A 15,838-nucleotide genomic window follows, 5' to 3' on the forward strand; every position below is an offset into this window, starting at 1 on the left:
CCTTAAGACCTTCTTTAACTCTCAGGTGCCATCAGCCATCTTCTATGGTGTTGTCTGTTGGAGCAGCATGTGATCTGTAGCAACTGGATAAACTCATTATGAGGGCCAGCTCTGTCCTAGGTTGCCCCCTGGACCCAGTGCAGGCGGTGGGGGACAGAAGGACTGTATGAAAAATCACATCACTGATGGACAATTTCTCCCACCCCATGCAGGGAGCTGTTGGAGAGCTCTTTTGGTGATAGACTGCTGCATCCCAGATGCTTTAGGGAAGCATTTCCACAGATTGTTTATCCCAACTGCTGTTAGACTTTATAATATTTGCTGCTCACAACAGACTGTTTACAGCAGGACACATGAGCACAAATGGTGCACGGGTTCTGAGCTGATCATGAGTCGTTTGTACTGTCTCTGAGATTCTAAGGTACAGATGCACATCCCTTAGCTTTGAAAATGCTGCTGCATTATTATGCATATTGCATATTATCTCATATTGTTCTGTAAATAAGATGGTGTTTTTTCCCACTGTTCTTCCACTGTCTATTTTAAATATGTTGTCTTTTTTGTCTTGCTTTGAGTATGTCATATTATCAATAATTTACTATGGTCAAAGTAATAGCATTATTCATTTTACTGTTAGTTTTTATGCTTCTGATAAAGCTCATCCTCTGGGGCTTTGGAACTAACTTTAGATTAGATTAGTTTGCTTTTTCATCCTGCTTGGGCTGAAAGCATGTTGTTTTTTTATCCCCACGATGACGTTATTTAAACACACTTCTATCACACTTCTGGTCATTCAGAACCTTTCAAAGCAACATGTTGAACACACTAATGCAGAGGAAACCCAGGATTAACAGTGATTTTCCAACCAGGAATAAGTGTTTAGTGGTTAAAACACTTTTTAAAGTGTTTTTGGATTTTGGGGAACCTTCCATCTGGATTTAGTGAATTTTAAGAGTGGTTTTGAAATACACACTTTTATAATAGGGTTTGATACATAAAATCCCAATAACAAAAACTGTGTTGCTTTCTTTAAACATTACAGTTGCATTGTGTTAAATTTGTTAGAGAAAGCCACCTAATCCCCCGACCCCCACGTCCCTGCAAGAACAAGCAGGTTTAGACATGTAATAGTAAGCTTTACATCCTGTTAAAAATGTGAGCATATAGTTATTCATGAGGTTTCAAGACCAGAGCCATATTTTATGTTGCTGAAATAAACATTATGTTCATCCTGAGTGAAGCAACATAATATCCTGTGTTGGAGTGGAGAAATTCAGATGTCTAACTCTTCCTTTACGTTTTTCATAGCATTTAGTACTTTCACTTCCTCTTTGGTTATGTTTTCTGAGCTGGAGTGTTTTGCTGAAATAATAACATTTGTAACTGCAATGCTTAGAGAGGCAAACAGACATATAAGTTTACCAACATTATCTAAGCTATTTAGAATGTGGCGAAATACATGGTAAACCTTACTTGCATTTTCTTTCTTTTTTTTTCTTTTTTTTAACAAAAAATCCATATTGTTCAAACCAAATTCATATTCCCACAAATTAAAGTTATTATCAGATCTCCAAAGACAAGGTTGTTTGTTGAACAGAGGAGAAAATTATTGGATATTGCTGCACAAAGTTGCGCGTGATTATGAAACAATGGCGGCTTTTGTTGTGATTCTGGCCTGGCTGTCTGCATGCTCTCTCATGTTCCTGCTGCACCGGCGCAATCGAGCTCATCTGATACATCTGCGAACCACGAAAGCGCAATCAAGTCCATTCCCTTCACCTGTTCACCTGCCTTGATATACTGGCTCTCAGTAGTCAGTCGGTGCCAGATTATTAAAAGACTCGAGTGAGTAAATGTCCAGTTCTTTGCCTGCCTTCTTTTTATAAGCACAGTGAAAACATAAAATAATTAAAACATTCCATGTTTATGTGACAAGCCCCGGTTTCATAGCAAGATTTCTCTGTTTAAATACATTTTAAATTATCCCAGAGGAATCAGTGTGGATAGTTTTAGATCCTGCTGTAGAGTTCTGGTTGTACTAATAGCACACAGAAGAAGTCCTAAGAACAAGGTCTGTGGCTGGACTGCCTAAGTGACATGTAGGAAGATGAATAAGGCGGGAACAATCCAAGGATAGCTTTATAAAAAGAAAATGTACCAGTGCATGAGAATAGGGATTGATAATGATGACCTGAGAACACAGAGAATATAAAGTAGCAGACCACTTAGTTTCACATAATGACTAGGGTGTGACATATAATTAGAAATCCAAGATACAGCATGATCTGATGAAACTAATATCTGACATCTTTTGGGAATAGTGCCAAATGCCTTAGACAAATCACTTTTAAGGGCAGCACGGTAGTTATTGGCATCCAAGGCTCCAATAATTTCATTTACAACTCCTGTGGTGATTGTACTGTGCTGTTTCCTGAAACCTGAGTGATAAAATGACACTGACTGCCTGCAAGCTCTTTGAGCTGATTATTAACCAGTATTTCAGAAACCTTGGCTTTAATAAAAAGTTTTGAAATGGGACAATAATTGTTTAACGCACTTAGATCTCCACCTTTCAGTAGGGGGAGAACCAAAGCAGCCTTGCACTTATCTTAAATGACATTAATTTGCAAAGAGAGATAGGAGACTGGAGATGTGTTCAGAATGAGGGAAAGCAGAAACTAGGTTAATTTGTCATATCGAATCATGGAGAGTGAGCAGAGTGACGCTGATACACCCCAGATTGTTCTATTGAGGTTGTGGATTTTTCTCTTTGAAAGTCAAATAAACTCTAGTGAAGCCAAAATTGTTACAGTAAGAGAACATCCAGTCTTTACTCTGTTCTTAGCTCTGAATGGCAGTAAAAGTTATTGAAGTCAAAGTTCATCCAGCCGGACATTTAACACCACTGCTTGTGGTTTTTAAATGATTATATCCATAGCAGGGTGCTGTAAAAGTTTGGAACAGTTTTATCTGAAACATTTATTGTTTATTCTGGGTTTCCTAATCTCTCAAGACTTGCTTGACTTTCAAGAGACATGCAGAATGCAGCATGGTGACTGAGAAAGCAGGTTACTGAGTGCATGCTGTACTTTAAGCTGTCATTTGGTGATAAGGACTTCCAGCCTTTCATAATGTAGGGTAATAAACATGTCATTTGGTTTATTCAAGCTCAAAGTGTTAGTTGGGAGCTTAACCAGACAGGATGCGTTAGGACCTTGTCTTTTTGTTGGAAGTCCTAATTAGCGTCTCACCTCAACTGGATATGAAGCAGATCTTTGTGCTGCTGTCAGGTAGGAAACTTCAAGGTTTTGTTTTACAAAGTAATGCATAACAACTGGATGTTTCACTTCTCCACATCTTTTAACAATAACACTAAATTTATTTGTTTATTTTAATATTAAAAAATAACTCTGTGTTTACAGTCCTGTGGACCATCGTGTCCTGCTGTCCCAGCGGGAATTTTAATTGCGTGTCTGGAGAATGCGTTGCTGGTGAAATTGGTTGCGATTTTAAGGAGGACTGTTTAGATGGCTCAGATGAGGAATTCTGTGGTAGGTAATCTTCATCACATGTCATCCTCTACCCAGTTTCCCTTATGGGCATGACAAGCTGAAACCAGATATTTACATACAGCATTTAAAAAGACACAAACTTTTTTTTTAGGTCAACTAGAATAAGAATGAAAACAATCTCATTTGCTTCATGCCACTATAATGAAAGATTTTTTGTTACACTTTTCAAATTCAAAAGTTTACATGCTATAATTGCTATGTCTTTAAATAATGCAGAAAAGTACCTGGCTTAGCAGGATAGGCATTAATTAAAATGGTAAGTGGCTTGTACTTGTATAGCACTTTATCAAGTCCAAGGACCCCAAAGCGCTTCACACTACAGTCATTCACCCATTTACTCACACATTCACACCCTGACGGTGGTGAGCTATGTTAGTAGCCACAGCTGCCCTGGGGCAGACTGACAGAGGCGAGGCTATATATCGCAGCCCTCTGACCACAGCAATGCAGGTGAAGTGTCTTGCCCAAGGACACAACAACTGTGAGGATCACAGCAGGGGATTGAACTGGCAGCCCGCCAGTCACTGAACTGGCTCCCTTACTCTGGTGTCACAGTCGCCCATAAAGAGTTAGGAGTTTTACCTGAGCCTGGTTGCTCGTCTTTATTAAAATAAATCACCAAAAATATAATTATGAAAGAGGCTTCATCATGTTCAGCCTTTGCATTTTAATCAATAATTAATATTTTAAGGCTCCTGTAACTTTGAGAATAACTCATGTGGTTGGAAAAACACCGATGGTTCATCGTACAGCTGGAGACGGCAGATGGCAAACATCACCTCCATACCAGGACGGGACCACACCACAGGGACCCCTTCGGGTAAGCACCAATGTTACTTTATTATTGTTATATTAAAATCAGAGTGTGAGCATGTAAAACACTTAAATAAGCAAATGTTGTTTTCTTGCTGGATTTGTTTGCTGTGTATAGGACATGTCATGCATATAGATGGGAAACAAGCCAATTTGGAATTTTCTGTCAACCAGCTGGCTGCTTTAGGATGCCAAATCAGGTACCACCAGCAGATTTGTCAGATAATTTTTGACACAAGGTACGAGATCTTCATTTGGGTATCTTATGTGAAAAATCACCAGCTTTTCTTAATGTCTACATTTCAGTTTTTGGTACCACATTCATGAAGAAGATTCAATAACATCATATTCATCCCTTGAAATAAAAATGGTCAGAGGCTCAGTTAAGACAGATTTGCTAAAGATCTCCAAAATTAAGACAAATGGTTGGGAGAATGCAACAATCTTCCTTGGTAATCAACCAGCGGGCTACAAGGTTGGTAAATAATGTTGTCCATGCTGTGTATTTAAAAAAATTTTTTGTTGTTTTACAAAGGTGGTTATCTTTTTTACTTATACCAACATAAAAAATAGCTTCTTTTTAGTTTTATGCTCTGGTTTACTGGATACATGGATATTTATATAGTCTTTATCATGCTTCCTGTGCTTATATCAAAACGCATTTCCTGTGCCAGATGCAATAAAGCACCCTATGTCGTAATATTTTACATTAACATTTTACTGTAAAATGCAAGCTGTGATTTCAGAACTTTTCTTTAATGGGGGCGGGGGGATGGCGGTAGACAATCCCATATTAAGAGATCATTTATATGGACAAGGACAAATAAAGGCTATTCAGGTAAAGCAATTGTGTGTTGACCTTCATAAGTCTGGAAAAGGCAAAAAAAAAATAGATACTCACCCAAACTTCCCCATCCCTGAGGTCAGAACAATGATTAAAACAGCTGAAACTGTGACAAAAAAAAGTAGGGAAGAGGAAAAAATACAATTAAAAACAATAATCTCAGAAGCTTCTATTTATTAATAATTATTAAGTATTTTTTGCACTTTTAGCTTCTCATGAAGTGTTGTTGGTGCAACAGATTTCTTGAAAAAAGAAGAGAAAAAGTCAAGTTTGACTCAAATTGTTTTTATGGTAACACATAATGAAAATTATTCTTTATTCTTAAGTATTATTATAGAACTGCAGCTTGTGGTCACTAGGTCTCAATAACAAGCATTGTAGGCTATTTAAACCTTTTTTGGTTGACATGACTTGAACGTGAATGGGAATTTAACTGGACTGATATCCGTAGGCTGGATAAGTTGAGAAATTCAGCTAAATTTGTTCTCTACTAGAAAACAAAAAAAGGCACCAGGTATTTCAACAGCTCATGCCTCCAAAAATATATGGTCAGTTAAATACAGAATATTTTATATGACACAAAAAAAAATTAACCTTGGTCCATGGAATGCATGCCCAGTAGGAGTTATTGCTTCTCAGAAGCTGATGCAGTCGTCTGGATTTTAAATCACATTTTTACCAATTATAATAATAAACTAAACAAGACTGTATTTTTGATAACTAGGATCAAAATGTAATATAAGTAATTGACTTTGAAGTATACTCCCCCTTCTCAACTACTGTCAATATGTGAGAAGGACATTGAATTTGATGATGGCATCAGCTGTTAAAGTCAGAAACTGTCTACCCATACAGCCAAAAAAGGTTTTTAAATTTTTTGACAATGATTAATCTCTCACAGATTGTTTAGTAACTGCTCTACATTAGTATGTATCATATTAACGACTATGAACAATGATGTGTTAAAACATACTAAAGTGGAAGATTATGGCATAATTTAAAGTCAATGAGTGAATCATTAATTCTCTTCAGAATATTTTTGCTGTACAGCTTTAAAAAAAAAAATTGTTTGGACATTCTGTGCATTTAATGTCAGATACAACAGATCTAAAAATATTTCTGAATATAAATTATAAAGTGCATCTCTGATTTTCCACAACAAATGTAAAGTCTTTTCTTTGCACAGCTGCTGTTTTCATTCAAGCCATTTATGAAATCCAAAGATGTTATGCTGGATGATATCAGCTTTGATAACTGTGCAGAGGGAGACATCCCTGAAGGATCAGACCACCTATCATGTGATTTTGAAACGGATACCTGCTCCTGGTACCATGACTACACAGCTAGTCTTTTGTGGAAGAGAACAAACGGAGTGTTTACAGACCTTAATGGGAACGGTAGGCCTTCTAATGAACCTAATCGTTCTTCGTGTTTTAGTCATCTTTGCATCTCAAATGAAAAACAAACCTAAACAAACTTAATTTTGATGCTTAAAATTGATACATATCAATAGTGCTTTACAAATGTAATCACACTTTTTGAATTTATTTACATTTTATGGCCTTTAGTGTATTTGATTAGGATTTTATGTGATATACTAATACAAACTAGTGCATAAATGTAATTTGAATAATTTGAATAAATAATGTGCATTTGTGCACCGAAAAATAGGAACAACCCATCTCCATCATTTATTTCAAGTGCAGTATATCTAATTATTTTATTTTAGGGGTCAAAATACTCATTCCATTGGCAGATAATTGTATTTACCTCCTCAAATCAAGGACAAAGACACTTATATCAAGAATTTTTTTACTTATTTTTAGTTTTTGGCAGTGAAGGGGAGCAGGAGAACCCAAAGCAAAGCAGGGTCAGGCACAGGCGACGGAATAAAAAAGCTGGAAGGTAACTCACAAAAGGCTTGAAGACAATCTGGCGCTGACAGGCTGCGAGAGGCGGGTATATGTAGGCGGAGTCCCAGGTGAATCAACAGCCGGTGTAGCAGATTGTGATGAGAAGCAAAGTATGGAAGAGCAGCTAGACAGTTTTCCAAAGAAGAATGGACACAAACTCCAATCTCTAGATGTCCAAAGCTGGTAGGATCCTACCCCAAAAGATTTTCAGTTTGTCATGAAAAGGCAAGGCAAGTTTATTTGTAAAGCACTTTTGAGTAACAAGACAATTTAAAGTCCTTTCTTTAAAGAGTTGACCCAGCAAATCCCGAGTACAAATGCAGGCCACACTTTTCTCATTTCTAAATGGAGAAAAATGGTGAAAATTGATTTCTTTCCACTGGTCGGTTACTACTTTGTGTTGGTCTGTCACATAAAATTCATATAAAATACACATATTTCTGTAGTTGTGGTAAAACAAAAAGTGAAAAGGTTTGACTGTACCTGTAAATCAGTTAGGTCAGTAATTTCTCCATGTTTTTATGTTGGTATGAACAAAGTTGTTGATAGATTTGAAAAAATCTCCACTTTTTTATACTGTTTTCTCCTTTATCTACAGGCTACTTCATGCTCATAGAAGCTAAGAACAACTTGAACATATCATCATCAGCCAGACTCATGAGCTTCCCTCAACCTGCAGGTCAAACCCTTTGTGTCAGCTTCCATTACTACATATTTGGGAACAGCATTGGTATGTGGTTCACTGCAAACAACAATTCCACCAAAAATGAAAAACAAATACTTGTTTTTTTTTCCATTTTATCACAAAGTACACCTTCTACTGATATACTGTTGTAATTAGGATCGTTGAAGTTTATCACTAAGCGCTCCGGTGAACCAGAAACAGTCATCTGGATGCGAAGTGGCACTCAGGGAAACAAATGGCGGTTTGCAGATCTTACTTTCAACAGCGAAAGACCCATACAGGTATTCTCATTGCAGTTTTTCATTTGAATATTTTTGATTTGAAAATTAAAAACATTTTGGTAAGCTCCGAAGAGTTAATTATTAGGAACAAATCTTCATCCAGATTTAGACTTGTTGTTTTATCTGAGATTTTTTTTAGCTGTACTGATGTTGTAAATCTTCACTAAAAAAAAATTCAGTTCATTATAGAAGCTGTTGTGGGAGGCAAACAGGGGAGCATTGCCATCGATGACATCGAAGTATCTACCAGCCTGAATGGCTCATGTCCGCCTGAGAGAGAGTGCACCTTTCAGGGTTCTCTTTGCGGCATGCGGCCCCATCCTTCTGTAGAGTTTAGCTGGAACCGGATCACCGGCATGTCTCAGCCAGCCAACTCTTCAGGTCCCACCAAAGATCACACTCTGGGGACAGAGCAAGGTTGGCAGATTCATTATATGGCTCTCAATACACCTCCGCCTGACAAGAATGTCTGCACTGCTTGAATTATTTTTACACTTGATGATGAAACTTCAGAGTGTTTTATTTACATTTACTTTGATGGTTCAACAGCAAGAAGGACATTATTGTGAAGAAGGAGATGGTTTGTGTTTTTTTTTTGTTTTTTTTTGCACAAATTAAAATTTAAAACGTGTTGGCCAAATATGAATTGAGTCAATATTTTGTACAATTGTTTTTGCTGCAGATGACAATGCAAGACTTTCTTTGGTATGGGTATGTCTAACCATTGCCTCCAATCCACTTTTCTTTCCCTGCTCCAGAGATGTATCCCCCCCAGACACATCTGGCAACCCCTTTGCATTACTATTGTTGAGTTGGGTTTAGGATGATGAATGGTATTGGGCTTGGGCCACTTTTATGGTATATTGCATGTCAACAAAAGAGTTTACATTTAGGTCAAATCAGACCAGAGCATGAAGCATTTGGCAAAATGCAGAAAGGACTTCATAAACCTGTCTATTGACAAAGAACTTTCTTCTTACCATTCTTCAACAAGAGCAAGGGTTTGTGGCAGTGATCTCAAACTCCAATCCTCCAGGGCTGGGCTGACCTTTAGATGCTTCTCAGCTTCAACACACCTAACACCAATAGGAGCTCTTTGCAAAACTCTGCAGAGCCTGGCTCCATCCAAACACCCTTAATATTAGCTTCTAGCTCCCATTCCTTGACTTTTCAGCAGGCCAAGAGTAAGAACACTATCATAGGGAAGAAAGGAGCTTCAGACTGCTCTGCCTATTTTGGACAGCCTTTAACTCCAATGTCATTACTTCAATCTAATCCGGGCCTACAGCCTTCTGAAAATGAACTACAAAGTGTGCAACCTTTTCTTTCCAGACATTTTCACTGATTTCTGTAAGGGGGCTGTGCTGATACGTCATGTCACGGAAAGGATTGTGGGATACCTTTAGGCTTCTTAGCGGCAATAAGGGAAGTCGTGTGGTTCCTGGGCAAAAAAAGCTGCGGGAGGGAGCATACAGGCTACTTTTTCTAGATTCTTCCTTACTGACTGCACTATTTGGACATCACTTGTCATTGCGACCACTGGTGCACTTCCGCTTTGGCTGAATAGTCCTTACTCTATAATGGTATTCAGATTGAGCCATTGACTGCATGCTTGTGAGACAGTTCAGCCATTTGATTCAGGTGTGTAGGCAAGGGATGCATCTAAATGTTGCAGGACATCGGACCTCGATGATTAGAGTTTGAGACTATTGGTTTATGGAGTGCATCCTAATATTGCCCTGTCAACATATTATCCCACCGGAGCTGTGAATATCTGCACTCCTGCAGAGGTCCCTTCATCCGCTTAGCTGCTTCTCTGATAAATGCTTTACCTGTTTGGCCTATTAGTTTAGTTGTGTTACAGTATCAACATTTTTAGTGCTCCAGGAGATGTTCAAAGTTTTGCAAATGGTTTTATAATCTACCACTTTATTCCTGACATGTCCATTGTGACCCTTGGTCTTTATGATTCTGTCTGTTCACTAATTTTCTCTAACAAACATTTTTACTGAAATTAGATTACACACAGACAGACTCTGTTTACTATTTTGGAGACTTCTGAATGTGATTAGTTGCCGTCCATTTTTAGGGGTGCCAGTTTAAAGGGGACTGTCAACAGATTATCCCACCGGAGTAGTGAATATCTGTACCTCTGCACAGGATGCAAGCCACCGTTTTTTTTTATTTTTATTTGTAAAACAATTTGAAGATCAGATGGCATTTTCCTTCCACTTTTAAATGATGCACTACCTTGTGTTGATCTATCGCTTCTGTCATTTCCAATAAAATACACTTCAAGGTTTACAAGCAAAGCACTGTAGGATAGCTGATATCCAAGCAAGACTGTGAGACTTTGTCCTCTGTGTGTGTAGGTTATTACCTGAGTGCAGAGTTATGGAAACACTCTGTGGGGTCCAGAACTGCTGTGGTAGCTTTGATGGAGCCCACACCTCTTCACGGGGAGTGTCTAATATTCTGGTACTACATGGAAGGAACGGGAGTGGGGGAGCTAAGCGTTTACCTTCAGCCTATTGACAGCCAACAAAACAGCACCAAGCTCTGGACAAGAATAGGAGATCAGGGATCGCACTGGCGGCATGGGAGAGTAACCCTTTACAGCCCACAAAGCAGTTATCAGGTAGCTACACTTTCCAGCAAGAGTTGTGCTTGCAGATTATAATCTCTGGTGATTATTTAATGAAATATTAACTGATCTTTTTTTATGGCATGACATTTCATACATTTTGTGTTTTTTCTATTTATGTTCCATCTATTATCTTAACTTCACTTGAATAAGCAATAAAATTAATTTTTTTAAGTACTTGCATTTTAATGGTTTAACACAGGAGTTACTGTTTTATTCTCAATAATATCAATATTTTTTTAAAAGATGATCAGTGTGTGACAAGGAAATTATCCTAGGGTCTTATTTTTACAATCACTTGATTATGTCGAACATATCTCTACTCTTTTTGGAGTCAGTGCATAGCATCTTTCTTCTCTCATTTGTAGAGTTCATTTCGATAAAATTGCATTCAGCCAAAACAGTACATTACTGTAAAGGCAATGGCGAAAATATATTATCATTCAGGATTTTCACTACTTCACAGGTGGTTTTTGAAGCCATAGCTGGACATGGACCGATGAGAGATATTGCTATTGATGACCTAAACATCTTGAATGGCGTCTGTCCCCCATCAGGTTACTTACCGCCTATAATTTTAACTTTAAACATAAGAATTTTTGGTGGCCTCGCAGCAACGTGGATATGGTAATGTGCTTTCTGTTTTACATTTTGAAGGCTTTTGTGACTTTGAGATGGATTTCTGTGGCTGGGTGAACAGTCCTCAAACAGAGTCTGGAGTGGAGTGGGACTGGCTCTCAGGCGAAAGTCCTGGTCCTTTTATTCCGAATCGGGACCATTCAACAAATACTGCTTTGGGTAAGTAAGTATGCATCGACCTCAAGTTTGGAAATAAGACAATTTTAATATTGATTTAATAATTTCTCAAAATTATCATCTCAATTTGCAGAAGTCTTAGCTTTATTATAGCTACACTCTTAAAGCTGATAGTTAAAGAATAAATACCGAATGGTGTTTATTTTGTTAACCTAACGCTGGGTCAAACAGTCCTGGCTTCATTTGTCTCAGAGATGGAACAGGACGCAAAAAAAAAAATGTAGGTAAAGTGACAAATCCCTACTAAGGTCTGGTTATTTAAGGGTTGGAAAACAAGTAATAATGTGGTTATAATTAATGACCCATCCATTTTCTAAACCTGCTTAATTCTTACAAACTCACAGGTAGGACCAATGCTTTTCTTTCAGGGTTAAAAGGTGTGTGCGCACTAAGGAGCAGTTTAGAGCCAGTTAACATACCATGTATGTGTTGTAGACCATGAGAAGAAACTGGAGTGGAAATAACATGCACTTCACACATGCATTTCACACAGAAATGCCCCAGTTGGGGTTTCAACACAGGTCTTTGCTTCAAGATAACAGTACTAACAACAGTGTCATCATGCAGCCCAGAATTCATGATACATTAAATATACGTTAACTTTATTACCAGTTCTCTTGTGAAAGTCTGAAGTAGATGAGCAAAGTTTACAAGCAAAAGGCAAATGTTGTCTAAGTGAACAAACTTAATCTCTAGTGTGAATTGAAGGTATTAACACCACCCATTGTTGTGCTGATCATTATTATAAAGCATAATATTAGGATCTCACTGTTTTTTTATTTCATCCTTTGGAAGAAATTCAGGGAAGTCAGTCTTTGAGGACTCACTAACTTCGTTGCTAGGCTCTTCAAAGCCTACTTCTGTTCAGACACTTTGAACTCAGCATTGGGGTTAGACACATAACCTAGCGGTTTTTAGGAGTTTACTGCTTAGAAGCCTAAAAGTGAGTGTATTCACTGAAAGGTTGAATCTCTGTGGGCATGCTCTGAGTGATAATGTCCCTGTTGAGACAGGTGTTTAAACTCCACCTCCAGACAACATGAAACATGGCTTCTTTTGTTTCTTCTAATTGGCTCACAAGAGCAGGTTTTAATATTTCCCAAACAATTCTCCAATTTATTTTATTCTTTTATTTATTTATTTATTTATTTATTTTGCTGAAACACTTATGGTTTTACCTCCAGTTAAACATGCCTAATGCGATTTAAAGGTCCTCTAAACATGACAAACATTTAGAAAAAAAACACTACGTAAAACAGACATCTACTGGCAAGAGAAACTCCCATTTTTAATTTGTAAAGCTCATCTTTGTAACACCATATTCAGTGAAGTCATTTCTGTGCGCAATCGAGCTTATGATTTAGCATTACGCTTTGCTTTGTGCATTATTGATAAATGCCATGTGCAACGGTATAGTTTGATGATACAAGCGGTAAATGTGTTGATCAAAAAAATATTTAAATGCAGAAGCTGTCCTTCAATGGAAATCAGAACTTTTATTTCACCAGATCCGATTTTATCAGGCAAAAAACACATTTGGCACAGTTTTTGTACATTTGGCTAAATTGTGCTAAAATCACTGCTCCAGCTGGCATACTCCCCATCAAAGCCTTTGTGGAACAAATATGCTTCAATTGTGTCACTCCAGATTTGCTGCAGTTATAGTCAAGATGTCTCCATAAGCACTCCATTATTGTACTAACAGCAGGTTAAAGAATAATGGGACGACTATTTAGGCCTGAAAAGGGGGCAGTTGAGTTATTAAGTAATGATTTTATCTTAGCTATTTTCCATGCTGCTGAAAATTCCCCATTTTCCAAACTCAAATTAAACATATGACAATTTTATGGTGTTTATTTAAGGGTAAAAAAAATATATATTTTTTTTGTTCAGTCACCAATAAATCAGGCATAATAACAGTTGCAATAATGGTTCAACAGAAATAGTCTTATTTTATGTCTTACTGTTACACACCAAACAAAGGTTTGTATTTATACATTTTAACTATGGAACTGTACAAGATTCATACCAGGTATGTAATATAAGGCAGAAATTGCTCCTAAAAACATTAGGGCTTAATTAATAGTGTTTTCCAGTCATGTTCAAAATAAGCTAATAAACTAAGTTAAACTACATGATGCATTTTGTTGTCACAGGCCACTTTGCATTTTTATGGCCCTCTGAAAGGGAAGAAACTGCCCAGTTGGAGAGTGAGTCTATGGAAGCAGTAGAGAGAGGTTGCATAGAGATCTGGCACTATGCCCGAGGATGGTTAATAGGTAAGTACATTTTACTTTTTCTATAGCAATTAATAAATACTAAATTCTTTATTGGTCTGGATATTTGGCTGGTTCTTGTGTTGAGCTGTATTTGTTTCCTAAACAAAGGAGCTATTGCTGCCATTTACACTGTTGTTTTTTTCCTACAAAAAGTACTCCTTCCATAATGCTTTTTTATTTTTCACAGCATCTCCTCTTAGTCTCCAGCAAGATGTAACAAATAGCTGCTCATACTGAGCCTGTTTTTGCCAACTCTTTCCTCCAGTTAAAAAGGATGTTTTTTTTTTTCCCAATGTCACCACATGTTTTTTTAGGAGAAGATTGCTGTAAACTAAATGGCTCAATCATACAATTAGGTTTGAGTTGAACTGTATAGAATTGGATCTATCGTTGAGAATATTATTGGAAATCTAGAACAAATCTATATTAGACATAACCAGACATGAACATTTCAGGTTTGGCTTGTAAAATATATTGAGGTAACATTTGTTGTTGACTGGCGCTATATAGAGTATCTTAAAAAGTCCTTTACAGACTTATGCTTTTTTTTTTGTTTTTTTTAATGTTTTAGACCATTAAAAAAGTGTTAATATTAGAGAAAGGAAGCAAATTATGCAAATTATGATATAATTTGTTAAGAGAAAAGCCTTCCAAACCATCCTGGCCCTGTGTGAAAGAGTATCTGCTACTAAACTTAGTAACATGTGCCACCCTTGGCAACAAAAAAAATGCCCTGAAGCGTTTGTGATACCTTGCGATTTGTTTAGTGTGAGCTGCTTTTCCTTGTTTTTTTGAATCATTGCTCTGGTGCCAAAAAAATACATTTGATGAGCCTGTGTTCTTTTTGTTTGGTTTTCACCTTGGAACTCCACCACTCATGCTATTTTTGTCCGATCTCCGTTACTGTTAAATTATGAACACTGATTGGCACATGATGGTATCAGAGGCCTACTGTGTTTTAAATGGTTTTATGGGGTTTCAATGCAATTTTAGAGCAATATTTTTATAAGCCTGCTAACCCTGTCAAGGATTATAACCACTGTTCCTTTTTTCTACAGTTGTATATATTGGCTTTCACTGCAGTCAGTTAAAATTAACAAAAGAGTAAATAAATCATGTAGCAAACAGCAGATTTCCATGCCTAGAAAGTCACAAAAAACATTAATTGTCTTCGCTTTATTTTTGTCATATTTTCCCACTTCAAGATTGTTTTTGTTTGTTGTTGTTTTGGTTTGTTTTTTTGTTTTTTTTTTTGGTATTTATGTTATTGTGCAACAACAATGATGATGACTGATTCTTTGATTTACAGTTTCAGATTAAAATTTTCAACTTTTATTTACTAAATAAATAAGGGTTTTCATCGAAATGTATTATGTTTGTGTAAAGTTTCAGTCCAAATGTCTGCATTCAATAATTATTCATTTTTTGTATCTCATTGAGGAGAAATTGTTTTTTTTTTTACTACTTTATTCTCATTACATATTATTTGGTGCTTTTAGGTGCATCAGATATTACACTAACAGTATTTGTAAGTGAGGCTGACCAGCTGCGTCCTCTATTCAGTACTAATGGTTACGCAAATTCTTCATGGATTCAAGACAGAATCAATTACAATTCATCAAACCTTCACAAGGTACATATTTACAATTTTAAACCACATTTTGTCGGATCTAGATTGATTCTAAAACTTTAAATGCTCCCTCTTATTTAATCAGATTATTTTACAAGCCATGTATCCAGCTAATACGGAAGAAGGTTTTGCACTAGATGATATCCACATCATCCGAGGCAAATCTTGTGATGACCTCATCCCCCACCTACAACTAACCCTCCCACCACAACTACCAGTGCTCCACCGTCTAGCATGGACTGCACCTTTGAAGAAGGTCAGATACTAAAATTTAAGTTCAAGTAACACATAGGCGTTGAGCATTATGTGTTCTTTTGATGAGGTTTTCAGATTAACTTCAATTATCAAAATAATGTTTTGT

This window comes from Fundulus heteroclitus, chromosome 6 (assembly GCF_011125445.2).
Source record: "Fundulus heteroclitus isolate FHET01 chromosome 6, MU-UCD_Fhet_4.1, whole genome shotgun sequence".
In the NCBI taxonomy this organism is placed as follows: domain Eukaryota; kingdom Metazoa; phylum Chordata; class Actinopteri; order Cyprinodontiformes; family Fundulidae; genus Fundulus; species Fundulus heteroclitus.